Source organism: Triturus cristatus, chromosome 1_1 (genome assembly GCF_964204655.1).
Source record: "Triturus cristatus chromosome 1_1, aTriCri1.1, whole genome shotgun sequence".
NCBI lineage: Eukaryota > Metazoa > Chordata > Amphibia > Caudata > Salamandridae > Triturus > Triturus cristatus.
This window is the reverse complement of record NC_140579.1, coordinates 82791524-82803731: the sequence shown is the minus strand read 5'-3', so window position 1 is coordinate 82803731 and position 12208 is coordinate 82791524. Positions and strand designations below refer to the sequence as shown.

The 12208-nt window shown below is 45.8% G+C and overlaps 1 long non-coding RNA gene across 1 annotated transcript in view; it reads right to left on the bottom strand.

The window, feature by feature from the left end:
• Positions 1-12208, bottom strand: part of LOC146869517 (uncharacterized) — a 73537-nt gene that overhangs the window by 40634 nt on the left and 20695 nt on the right. The window lies entirely within an intron of this gene.

Here is a 12208-nt window from a genome sequence, read left to right as displayed (position 1 = left end):
AATGATAGATAGAAGGACCACTGCTTACAAATGGTATATGGAAGGACCTCCTCCTACAAACGGTATATGGAAGGACCTCTGCTTACAAACGGTATAAGGAATGACCTCTTCCTACAAACGGTATTTTGGAAGAACCTCCGCTTACAAACGGTATATGGAAAGACCTCCGCTTACAAACGGTCTATGGAAGGACCCCTGCTTATAAACGGTATATGGAAGGACCTCTGCTTACAAACGGTCTATAGAAGGACCTTTGCTTTCAAACGGTATAGGTAAGGACCACTGCTTACAAACGGTCTATGGAAGGACCTCTGCTTACAAACGGTATATGGAAGGACCTCTGCTTACAAACGGTATATGGAAGGACCTCTGCTTACAAACGATATATGGAAGGACCTATGCTTACAAACGGTATATGGAAGGACCTCTGCTTACAAACGGTATATGGAAGGACCTCTGCGTACAAACGGTATATGGAGGGACCACTGCTTACAAATAGTTTATGGAAGGACCTCTGCTTACAAATGATATATAGAAGGACCTCTGCTTACAAATGATATATGGAAGGACCTCTTCCTACAAACGGTCTATGGAAGGACCTCTGCTTACAACCGGTCTATGGAAGGACCTCCGCTTACAAACGGTCTTTGGAAGAACCTCTTCCTACAAACGGTCTATGGAAGGACCTCTGCTTACAAACGGAATATGGAAGGACCACTGCTTGCAAACGGTTGATGGGAGGACCCCTGCTTACAAACGGTATATGGAAGGACCTCTGCTTACAAACGGTCTATGGAAGGACCTCTGCTTACAAACGGTCTATGGAAGGACCTCTGCTTACAACCGGTCTATGGAAGGACCTCTGCTTACAAACGGTATATGGAAGGATCTCTGCTTACAAACGGTATATGGAAGGACCTATGCTTACAAACGGTATATGGAAGGACTTATGCTTACAAACGGTATATGGAAGGACCTCTGCCTACAAACGGTATATGGAAGGACCTCAGCTTACAAACGGTCTATGGAAGGACCTATGCTTACAAATGGTATATGGAAGGACCTCTGCTTACAAACAGTATGTGTAAAAACCTCTGCTTACAAACGGTCTATGGAAGGATCACTGCTTACAAACGGTATATGAAAGGACATCTGCTTACAAACGGTATATGGAAGGACCTCTGCTTACAACTGGTCTATGAAAGGACCTCTGCTAACAAACGCTATATGGAAGGATCTCTGCTTACAAACGGTATATGGAAGGACCTCTGCTTACAAACGGTATATGGAAGGACTTCTGCTTACAAACGGTATATGGAAGGACCTCTGCTTACAAACAGTATGTGTAAAAACCTCTGCTTACAAATGATATATATAAGGACCTCTGCTTACAAACGGTATATGGAGGGACCTCTGTTTACAAACGGCATATGGAAGGACCTCTTCCTACAAATGGTCTATGGAATGACCTCTGCTTACAAACGGTCTATGGAAGGACCTCTGCTTACAAACGGTCTATAGAAGGACATCTGCTTACAAATGGTCTATGGAAGGACCACTGTTAGACCTGGCACCATTGGCGTGGGTCTCCCTTCCATTTTTTGCTGCTGCCTCCTCTGTTTTTGCTGGTATTAGATGCTCTGGGAGCTGTGCAACTGCCATTCAGTGCCACAGCATGAATGCTCCCTGTGTAAATTTGACATGTGAACTGATATATCCATGATTGGCTTATTCGGTTTACCTATTAGTCCCTAGTAGCATGGCCTGTGTGTGCCCAGGGCTGGCAAACCAAATGCTGCTGGTGGGCCTGCAAAAACAACAATAGATGGACAGAATGCAGAACAATGTCATACATTCACCCCAGTACAGAGATCTGGGCCTAAATCCATCGTTTTTTTGCTCACCATGCCATTCCAGTTTGAACCCAGCCATATGCAAATCAGTCTTGACCCTGTGCCCCATGGGAACAGTCCAGCCCGAACTGCCAAGCCAGGTCCTCCCTGGACTGGAAACAAGCATCCTAGGACCGGTTTCGGGCTTTCAGCCCTCGTCAGCCAGGATAGCTTGATTCCAGTGGCATGGAGAGCAAGGGACTCACGTCTGAGCATACCCTTCCCACTCGGGGTGACAAATGCAAAAACAACAATAGATGGACAGAATGCAGAACAATGTCATACATTCACCCCAGTACAGAGATCTGGGCCTAAATCCATCGTTTTTTTGCTCACCATGCCATTCCAGTTTGAACCCAGCCATATGCAAATCAGTCTTGACCCTGTGCCCCATGGGAACAGTCCAGCCCGAACTGCCAAGCCAGGTCCTCCCTGGACTGGAAACAAGCATCCTAGGACCGGTTTCGGGCTTTCAGCCCTCGTCAGCCAGGATAGCTTGATTCCAGTGGCATGGAGAGCAAGGGACTCACGTCTGAGCATACCCTTCCCACTCGGGGTGACAAATGCAAAAACAACAATAGATGGACAGAATGCAGAACAATGTCATACATTCACCCCAGTACAGAGATCTGGGCCTAAATCCATCGTTTTTTTGCTCACCATGCCATTCCAGTTTGAACCCAGCCATATGCAAATCAGTCTTGACCCTGTGCCCCATGGGAACAGTCCAGCCCGAACTGCCAAGCCAGGTCCTCCCTGGACTGGAAACAAGCATCCTAGGACCGGTTTCGGGCTTTCAGCCCTCGTCAGCCAGGATAGCTTGATTCCAGTGGCATGGAGAGCAAGGGACTCATGTCTGAGCATACCCTTCCCACTCGGGGTGACAAATGCAAAAACAACAATAGATGGACAGAATGCAGAACAATGTCATACATTCACCCCAGTACAGAGATCTGGGCCTAAATCCATCGTTTTTTTGCTCACCATGCCATTCCAGTTTGAACCCAGCCATATGCAAATCAGTCTTGACCCTGTGCCCCATGCGAACAGTCCAGCCCGAACTGCCAAGCCAGGTCCTCCCTGGACTGGAAACAAGCATCCTAGGACCGGTTTCGGGCTTTCAGCCCTCGTCAGCCAGGATAGCTTGATTCCAGTGGCATGGAGAGCAAGGGACTCACGTCTGAGCATACCCTTCCCACTCGGGGTGACAAATGCAAAAACAACAATAGATGGACAGAATGCAGAACAATGTCATACATTCACCCCAGTACAGAGATCTGGGCCTAAATCCATCGTTTTTTTGCTCACCATGCCATTCCAGTTTGAACCCAGCCATATGCAAATCAGTCTTGACCCTGTGCCCCATGGGAACAGTCCAGCCCGAACTGCCAAGCCAGGTCCTCCCTGGACTGGAAACAAGCATCCTAGGACCGGTTTCGGGCTTTCAGCAAGGGACTCACGTCTGAGCATACCCTTCCCACTCGGGGTGACAAATGCAAAAACAACAATAGATGGACAGATTGCAGAACAATGTCATACATTCACCCCAGTACAGAGATCTGGGCCTAAATCCATCGTTTTTTTGCTCACCATGCCATTCCAGTTTGAACCCAGCCATATGCAAATCAGTCTTGACCCTGTGCCCCATGGGAACAGTCCAGCCCGAACTGCCAAGCCAGGTCCTCCCTGGACTGGAAACAAGCATCCTAGGACCGGTTTCGGGCTTTCAGCCCTCGTCAGCCAGGATAGCTTGATTCCAGTGGCATGGAGAGCAAGGGACTCACGTCTGAGCATACCCTTCCCACTCGGGGTGACAAATGCAAAAACAACAATAGATGGACAGAATGCAGAACAATGTCATACATTCACCCCAGTACAGAGATCTGGGCCTAAATCCATCGTTTTTTTGCTCACCATGCCATTCCAGTTTGAACCCAGCCATATGCAAATCAGTCTTGACCCTGTGCCCCATGGGAACAGTCCAGCCCGAACTGCCAAGCCAGGTCCTCCCTGGACTGGAAACAAGCATCCTAGGACCGGTTTCGGGCTTTCAGCCCTCGTCAGCCAGGATAGCTTGATTCCAGTGGCATGGAGAGCAAGGGACTCACGTCTGAGCATACCCTTCCCACTCGGGGTGACAAATGCTGGTGGGCCTGCAGCGCTGGTTTGCGCCACCCACAGAAGCAGCTTGTAAAGTGTTTCTCAGACCTGCCACTGCAGAGTCTGTGTGCAGTCCAGAACTGCCATCTTGGCTGTGAAGTGCACCCACTTCCCAGCCCCTGAACCTTCCCTTGGCATCATGTAAGCCACCCCTATGGTAGGGTGCATTGTATGTGTAAGGTAGGACATGCCTTGGTGTGTGTAGCATGTCCTGGTAGTCAATTACACCCAATTTCGTTCTTCACAACTGTAAGGCTACCAGTTCTCCATAGGCCAGAATGGGCAGTTTGACTATTACATTCTATAGTCCTAACTAGGGGTGGGCGGAATTTGCGAAATTCACTTTCGCAAACTATCGCGAAAATGTTGAAAATCCCTGCAAACACGCTGGAAATATCGCGAAGACGCAGAAGTTTTTTTCCCGCCTGTTCGCGATATTTTTTGCGTGATCGCGGCTCGCCAACTTACCCATGCGTTTGCTCATGGGTGCAGCCATCTTGTTTTCACTTGTCCCGCCCGCCCCCGATGCTTACTTCCTGTTCCGGGTCGTGCAATGCATGCTAGCGCCCGTTCGCGGTACGTATTTCCTGTTCGGGAACGCTTTTACTTGTGCGCGTTGCTTTTCGCGTGCTTAGGGAGAAAATATTGCGCGAACTTGCGCATGTGGTCGCATTGGGCGCGGCCATCTTGTTTTTCACTCTATTGCATGGTTCGGGGCCTGATTTTCAATCCTCCCTGCATCTTTCACATCCTTTATTTGAAGCCACTTTTTTAAAATCTTTTTTATTTATTATTTCTCTAACTATTTTCCTGCTTCTATATTTTTTTGTTTTTGTCTACTTTTTTTGTTTTTTAGCTACTTTTTCACTCTTTCTATTGACTGCTATTTATTTCCTTTACTTACTTTTTAAATTTTATTACCTTTTCTTTCCCGCCCCTTCACTCATCCCCAGAACCATGTCAAAGGGTAGGGCTCGCAGCAGCCAGAGCCGTGACCGCCTTCCTTGTGGAAGGCGGCGCCCACAAGGGGTGCAGGCACGGGCCTTATTTGGGGAGGTGGAGTTGGCTGCACTCATTTTTTTTGTGCAGCGCCACCTCCCCTCATCCCTGGCAGCAAGTGGCAGGCCTGGGTCCGGGCACGGGCTCCGGGAGCGTCGACAGCAGTGGGGCAAGGGGCGCCGGGAAGTGTTGCGCTGCTCTGGGGTCCGGTGCACCCAGGCGCAGTTGACGCACCGGTGGTCCGACATCCTGGACCGTGAGCAGGACCTGCTGGACCTGCTAGGAGTGAAGGTCCCGGGTCTTGGTGTGTAACTATTTATTTATTACTACTTTGTGTCTGTTCTTCTGCTCTGTGTTATATATTGCGAATATCTTTTTTTTTTCCAACCAGCTAGAATGCTGCTGCTTACATTCCAGGTTAATTACGTTTAAAAGTCTTCTGTGATTGTTATGACACAGGTGCTCCTCTGCGCTACTACTAATCTTACTTGTTTGCAACTTTGCGTTTGCGCTCGCTTAGCGTGATTATGTAAGAGTTTATTTTAGAGAAATGAAGTTACGTAATGCTATAGTGACTCTAGTCCTTACTTTGTCCTGTCACTAAGAGATAGGGGCGGATTGATACTTAGGTTTAGTTACTTTGTATGAGTTTGTAATTTTTTAGTGGTAGGCGTGATGCCCCCTCAGTTACGTCACGTGCTGCTAGTACGCCAGTCTTTATTAGAACCTTTTCTAGTTTGTTCAGTGAGTGGTGGTAATTGGCTTAGCACTAGCAGAACATCAGCATCAATCAATCAACCCAAAATTTGGTGTATATAAAACATTTAGTCATGTGTCCTCCATTTGACCATATGCATTGTTGAGGACTAAAAGAAGTGGAAATGCATACTTAATGTACTATTGGCACGCGTGGAATAGGTGGTCTAGATCGGGTGGTACGTCGTACTTAGGCTTAGTTAGTATTCTGGAATCAGAATGGAAGACTGGATTACTGTTGATAAATAGTAAGTAGTCGATCCACGAATCCCCCGCTACTACTTGTTGACCAGATGAGATCGTCGGTCATTTAGTTATTGCAATTGTTGTTTACATAAGTGTTTTTTGACCGTTCTTTAAAAATATTTTATTTGTTTGACACCATCCATCAATGTTTGTCTCTTTCTTATATCTTTCCTGTTCAGCACCCAGGGGCAGGCAGACAGGGAGTGGGCAGTCGGCGGGAGAACAACACCACCAGGAGGACACCAACGAGGGCTCCTCTGCTAGCCCTAGTAAGTCTTCTTGTTTTTAATAATAATTCTTATTCCATAACTTTTACTGCACCATATTTTTCCCGAACTATTGTTTCAGTTTCCCAATGCTATTTTTTACCAACAATTATCCTTCGATCTGTACGGTTTCAAAAATCGTGTTATTCCTGCCTCTGCTATGATGACTCTCTGTACTACTACTACTACTATCAGTCTGTCTGTACTGTAGTAGCTAAGCTTGCCTAGTTGGCCACTCTTTATTTGAAAGGTTGTACATAAAACTCAGATTCACTAGTAGCTCTAGCCATTGAGTCCAGTCCTTTGGGTCGTCCTCTTGTACTACTTCTAGTCTTATTGATCTTGAGTCTTTGTTAATCTTGAGTCTTTGACAATTCACAGCAACAAACGCCCAACCAGATTTATTACTATTTTGATATGATAGGACATACTACTACTGTTGCAGGGATTTTGCACATACAGACCTTTGCACAAGAAAATAGGATGTTGGTGATGGTAGGTTGGACCTTCCTCACACACCTCAATCAGAAATTCAGAACCCACCACAATCCCCTGCCCGACTAGTTATAGTAGTGTCTTGTCATAACTATTAGGTCTACGAACCCTCCCCCCAAGATACCCAACAAGTAGACAACCCAGAACATAACACACCCAACCTCTCAGTCGTGGAAGCAATGCACATGCACACCCTTCCTTTAATTTGCTCACTATTGTAAGTCCACACCAAATACCACCAAGTCTATGTAAGTTCAAAATGTTTATTTTGAATTGAGAAGCTCTGTACATTGTTCTATTATATAATGCAGCACCAACAGGAAATCAATCACATTAAAACAATAAACATTGTTACACTTACTTACAGTTGGGAATTAAATCATGATAACTGAACAGTGGTGGAAGCACCACCATCCCCTAGGAATTTAGTTTATATAAATTTATAAATGAAGATCTCTGAGTGAAGGGACCCCTCACCTTAGAAGAACCTAGTACTGGTAGTTGTTGCATCATAAGCTCTGCAAAACTCTGGTTCGTAGAAGGGAATCTTCCGTCCGTAATGCGAAAAATGAAATGGTGCACGTTAGTATATTGCAACTTGCAAGCATTTCTCAGCCGTGCCAAAAAGTGTAGCATTTATGGATAAGCAATATGGACTAACAGTACACCAGTACTTCATAAAAAAGTGGCATGTTAATGTTTTGGTTGACCGCTTGTACGCAGCGCGTAGACAGTAGCAATGTGAGGTTATGTGGGCTCAAAGGTGTCTTATACAACAAGCTGCAAGGTAACGTCACATGTGCAAAAATAAAAGACACAAAGGTAAAATGGTTGCATGGCTTGGGCTAACTAGGCAAAGGCTTGAATGACCCAAGGGGGGACCATATATAACTATTAGTGTCTACTCTACTACTACCTGATTTGTACTAGTGATGTATGTTATATACTATTAACTCATCTTGCTACTGACCAATAGGGGGAGGTGTATATGACGCCTAAAAAATGTGTAATGTTTTCTAGGCGCACTACCGACCACGACCACCATTGCCGGGGCCAGCGAAGGCGACGCGGAGGGAGAGGATGCAGCAGTTGCAGATACCAACGATGGAGCGGTAGGGGGAGTGCCAGCATCAGTGGCGGGCGGTGGTAAATTAGATTCATAATCCTTAACTATTGTTGACACTACACTCACTGCAAGGGTGTACTGTATGTATACTGTACTGTTGAGACTTAGGGCCCCATTAGGATGGCGGGCAGATTGCCCCCGCCGGGCCGGCGGTAGTCACCACCAACCCCGCAGGGGCAAACCTCCCGCCATCCCTGTAGAAAAGACCCCCCGCCATAGATATTACAATGGCTGGGGGTCCGCGGCGGATAGAAAACGTACGCCGATTTTCCGCACAGTCGACATGTCGACTGGGCGGAAAAGGGTTCAATATGGTCTGAACACACCGTCAGCCATATAATCTGCATTTTGGAATGCCTTTACGTGGTGTCATTGCCGCCACGTAAAGGCATGCGATGTATGCTTGGGGGCCCCAATGGAGGGTACCTATGCTATGGTACCCCCCCTGCCTTTCAAAGCACAACGTGGCAGGCTCTGCGCGGGGCCTGTCACGTTGTGCTTCGAAAAGAACAACATGTATTTTTAGCATTGCTTTTGGCACCGCCCACCACAATGTAAAAAGAACGGGATGCGCCCGCCACTGTGGCGGGCGCATCCTAATTGTCCCAACGGGACCACCGCCCTTTTTAGCGTGAGGATGGCGGACAGACAAAGTCCACCTGCCATCCGATGTCCTAAGTAAGTAAGAGTTGTTGTGAACGTTTGAAGAGTGAAGACTCCCTTTGATTGGCATAGGGGCGGGAGTATTGAGTAACCAATGGCCTCATCTATCTGATTTCAACTCCGCTTTGAAAGTTTTATGGAGAAGACTAAAAGTCAGATCAGATCACCTGGTGTTCAACTAAAGAGTGAAAGACGGGTGGAAGGAAGAAGGACGGGCGAGTTTTAATAAATGTTATGTACTGTGCTTTGTAGTGCTACCATGCCACTATGTGTATAATTAACTTGTCTTACTGTTTTTCTAAGAGTATATTTTACAATTGTCTTGTTTTTTTCTTTTTGATACACAGCTACTCCTTCTAAAGTTAATCGAAAGGAGTTGGCCGCCAAGGCACGGTACCGGAAGCTGTAGGCAATCCAGCAGGAATATCGGCGGCTGGTGGTCTTGGCAGAGGAGGAGGAGGAGACTGCAGCAGCACTTCAAGCATCCTCCAGTGCCCCGGGCCCCAGCCACCGCCCTCCAGCGGTACAGCGCCACCGTCTGGAGGCTGTCTGCCGCCAACGCAATACCATCTCTGGTGCCCCCCCCCCACTGTGGCTGCAAATGCCGCGCCCTCCGATGCCGCGTGGCCCGTCTAGAGGAGCAGATGCGTGTCGTCCTGCAATCCCGCCCCACACCTTAGTCGCTGTCTTCTGCCCCTTTTTCAATTCTTGTTTGTGTGATGGGAATTAGGCGTTGGCGTTTTAGACTATTTTCTGGACTTTCTTACGGACATTGGTTGGGGTTAAGGAGGGGGGTGGGTCAGCTTTTGTGGGCTTTCAGTTTATTTTTGTTAGGGTCAATTAAATCTATTTTTCTACATTACATGCAATGTTGTTAATGTTTTGTAGGTGGGGTTGCTGTTTTACATCACACTGTTTCCTTGCTGGTGCAGGCCCGCCCATAGCCAGTGTTTGATTTAAATAATTGGCTGACTGTGTAAGACACAAACAGATAGATGCGACACCCCTCACTGATTGAGTTGTCCTACTAGTACTTTCAGTCTCTCTTCTAGTCTATGCATTCTTTATCTGGACTCAAAGGAATGTGTGAAATTGAATTCATTGAAAACATGTCCATTATTAATTATGCCTCCCCCAAACTTCTCTTACCTTTGCTTGATGTTTAACTTAGGCACAGCAATGGCTGCATGGTGAAGATGGTTTCCTTTTTCTAACATGCTATGATTGGGGTGGTGGTGGTAGTATAGTAGTAGTAGTAGACACTGGCAGGGCAGTAGCATTTGCAAAAAAAGAAAATGAGACAGTCAGTCGCCTTTGAGAGACTGTTCGAGGAGTAGTAGAATGAAGTACAGTACAGAACTTACCGAGCAACAATAATATGCTAAAATATTTTACAACAAAACATAATGGTGGTGGGGATAGCCTACTAGACAGAGTTACAAACTATAGTTGTGTCGAGTCACTTGACTAGGCCTACAGCCTAACAGTTAGTGCTGTGTATGAGGAATGACTACAAATCCAATCAATGCCGGCAATTAATCCTGAGGTATATGTTCCTTTGTTAAATAAAATCACCTCTAAAATATACTACTCATGGGGGGGCAAGCAGAAGAAGATCATCGCTCTGCCTTGAAATTGAAGTACTGTTGCTTTCGCCACATCCGCCCCAGCAAGCGTGTGATAATGTATTGGTGTACATTTAATTTAGTCACACCTCGACAATAAGTCACACAGCCCGGGGGAAGACGGTTAGGGTTTGTTGAATGGATGGGAAGGGGGTTTGGGGAAATGTTTGACAGTGAAAAACAGTATGCATGGACAAACAAACGACAATCTTTGAAGACTACCATATCACTATGTTAAGGGATATAAAGGAAATGCATGCATGATGATGATTGATAAGGAGACCCGGATTACATACACTTCTTGTTCTGTTGTTCCGGCCTCAATACTTTTATAGATAACAAATAGAAATTTTAAATATTGGTAGGGATGAATCATAAACAGAGAGCAAACCTAATGATGATAATAACAACAACAAGAAGAACACACTGTTGTAAAGATTGTAGACAAAATAATGAATCAAATTATTTAAAAGAAGATGAAAGTTGACACTGTTAATGTGTTATTCTGGTCAAAAATGTTGACTGGATTTGCATCTCGGCATTCCTCTTGGTCCTCTCGTCCATCAATCTTAGGTGTCGCCACTCGCCACTGCCCAGCTGGAAAAAACTGTAGAGTTATTGGTAAGGTAAGTGTGCAGTGTAATGTTTTCCCAAGTATAGGGCAAGGCCCGGCCTGTAATTGTAGATGGAAAAACAAAAGGAGATATTGAGAAACAAAGTTGAAACAAATGCACAAGTTATGGTGTAGTGCAACAAGAACACTTTCCGAGGCGGCATGTATGCATCATCTCTGCTCTAGTCTGTTTCCAGCATTGACCTTCAATAACAAGAGTTGGACAAAGGCAAAGCATATATCCATTCCAAACATAGCATTTTAACAATTTAAGTTAGTAAATCAATGCACCACAGTCATCCCACCGCTACACTCGACTCCACTACTACACAGACATTTGGGTCTGCTGTGGTTGTTGTTGACGTGTTTACCTTCAGGCTTTTATGCCACTCATGAAACGTCCTCCTGACTTGTTATTATTCCATCAATCATCTCCGATACTTGTACTGACTGACTGTGAAGATCGGCCTGCAGTAGAAGTAAAATTTTGTTATTACACAACAAGAGTAGAAATATTATTGACTTGAGTAACTCTTTAGTGTGTACAGTAAGACTACTAGTACACTTTGACTTCACTTCGTGCACAACAACAAAAACACAAACACCAATCGCTCAGAGTCAGGGGTCCAATGCATGCCATTAATTGTCATTACCTGTTCCTTCCCATCTTAAGTTAACGGGCCGTCTTTTTCGCCATCATCATCATCATGGACGGTGCTGTTGTCAATCATACTCAGTGCGCAGATTGAGTCCCCTTACTGTATTCAATTAAAAGCAATGTATCAAGCTGCAGGAGAAGTACAAAGTTCTTATTTGCAAGAAGGGGAAAATTCACCTTGAGTTACGTTTAGTGTGTACAGTAGAAAGATGATTAGTGCACAATGACATAACTTCATAAACAACAAACAACAACAAAATCACTCAGTCTGCGACTCTGCGTCCAATACATGGCATCAATCATTACCTGTTTTGGGTGAGAGACTGGTCCTTCTCACTGTTACAATGGAACCAGTAGCACTGAAAACACGTTCGGAAATGACACTTGCGACAGGGCAAGCCAGATAGCTTATCGCCAGCCTGCTGAGCAGTGGCCATTCAGACCTTTTCCTATACCAATGCTGCAATGGGTTTTGATCAATGTGCACCTCTGTTGGGTCGTCCAGATAGGCCTGGACCATCCGCTCAATGTTCAGGGGTGCTGCTGGTAAGCTTTCGGGCTCTGTGCATCAGCACTGTGCTTATTAATGCCTAACTGTACATACCAATCGTCTAACGATTCTACTGGGCCTAATGATCCAGTTATTGTTGCTGTTGTCGATAGTGATGGTGAGTGTTGTGATCCAAACGCACTGCCCTCAGCCTCCGAA